The sequence below is a fragment of the Acyrthosiphon pisum genome, chromosome A1 (genome assembly GCF_005508785.2).
Source record: "Acyrthosiphon pisum isolate AL4f chromosome A1, pea_aphid_22Mar2018_4r6ur, whole genome shotgun sequence".
Lineage (NCBI taxonomy): Eukaryota > Metazoa > Arthropoda > Insecta > Hemiptera > Aphididae > Acyrthosiphon > Acyrthosiphon pisum.
In genome coordinates this window covers 42,259,158-42,260,891 of record NC_042494.1, presented here as the reverse complement: position 1 = coordinate 42,260,891, position 1,734 = coordinate 42,259,158, and the positions used below count along the sequence as shown (strand labels likewise).

Here is a 1,734-nt window from a genome sequence, read left to right as displayed (position 1 = left end):
GTGCTGATGTAAGGTTTCTCCAGCACTCCAGTTTTTTGTTAGGTTGCCAAAAACTAAAGAAGTACCTACAAATTTGGATTATGGTCATACAAATTCATAGGAATTGAATGCTATAAATATTTACAACATAATTATAAAACTCGTATAAGCATGGAGTGTTTGGGTAATGCACGTGTAAAAAAACAGCATGTAAGAGATTTATTGAATAAAAGAAGTTTGATATTCGACTTTAAACAAAGAGCATTTAATTGTATTTATCCATATACCTATATTTTAAGGTTAATAACTATATTATTTCAATTTTTAAATAAAATACAATTTTAAAAGGTACACCAATGAGTCCATGATAAATATTAGTATTATGCAACCCCAGTGCCCATTCACTCATCCCACACCTATTTGCATATATACCTACGTTAAAACCAACCTTTAAAAAGTGACCTAATCTAATGAAAATGTCTAGTTTGCCTAAAGATGTATAACCTGTTCTCTAAGCATTCCAAATTTAAAAAAAATATTGAAAGATAAGAAATAAAGTTTGTTGCACTAAATGTGCAGTATTATATTATAATATAATTGTATAAAACATTTTATTATTAAAATAACAATTTTTTTCCCTTTCGGCATAAATGCAATCTATAAATATTAAATATGATTCCTCCATCCTTGTTTCCTGCGCGCAGTGTTGTATTATATTCTTTTATAAAACGTGTTATGGAGAGTCATTTAAAAGAACTAGTTTTGTATTTGATTATAATGAAGGCTCGGAACTTTAGGCATTTGCATATTTTTCTAGAAAGTGCATATTAAAATTCTGATTCAATACAAATTCGAATCATAGTACGCATATTTCAAATACAAAAATTTTTGTTGCATAATTTTGCATATTTCGTTATTTTTTGTGTGAATTCGCCTATTTTAGGTTTAAGAACATTTTTTTTGCATATTTCATTGATTTTACGAAAAAATTTTTTTGTACTTTATAGTTTAACAAAAAAATATTAGATTTATGACAACCAAAATTCTAAATTTTATAATATCGTGTTATACCCAATGCACTCCACAATAATATTAAAATCTCTATAATAGTACTGAGAACTCGTAGGTATTAGTCAAGGTTAGATAGATACGATAGATATTAGATACGAGATATACTTGACTGCCGACGGGCCCGTATTTATTTTTACCCAAATTTTAAATTTACCACTGCAATAATATATTGTACCATGATATAAAATATACATTGAAAATCGTAGGTAATTCCTAAACAATTATGTTATTATTAGGTCGTTATCAGTTTAAACACACAATATTATTTCTGTTCATTGTAATAATAGTAATACTACGTAGGTATATCAGCGTGCGAGTGACTTCATTGTACAGTTAGTATACTAGTACACTAGTCAGTAGTTAGTGTTTCGCCCATCGAGAATCGCAGTGCCATTTTTATTTAATATATTTTCTGACTTCATTGACTTCATAATGCCTAAATATAAACAATCATTGTCTAGACGACTTAAATCTTTAATTTCTGAGTTTGGTGAAGATGTGTTTTCCATAGATAATGTTGTTTTATTTTGTAAACATTGCGAAGTTAAAGTTGATCCCGAAAGACGATCCAGTATTACACAACACATAAGAACAGAAAAACATCGTCGCGCTATAGATCGTCAATTAAATCAAAAAACTCAAAACAGCCAATAACTATTAACAAATCTAACGTCGAAAAAATCA

General features: G+C 28.3%; 1 protein-coding gene across 1 annotated transcript in view; it reads left to right on the top strand.

Annotated features, from left to right (window-relative positions):
* Positions 1–1,734, top strand: part of LOC100571213 (farnesol dehydrogenase-like) — a 176,328-nt gene that overhangs the window by 135,019 nt on the left and 39,575 nt on the right. The gene's annotated exons all lie outside the window — the stretch shown is intronic.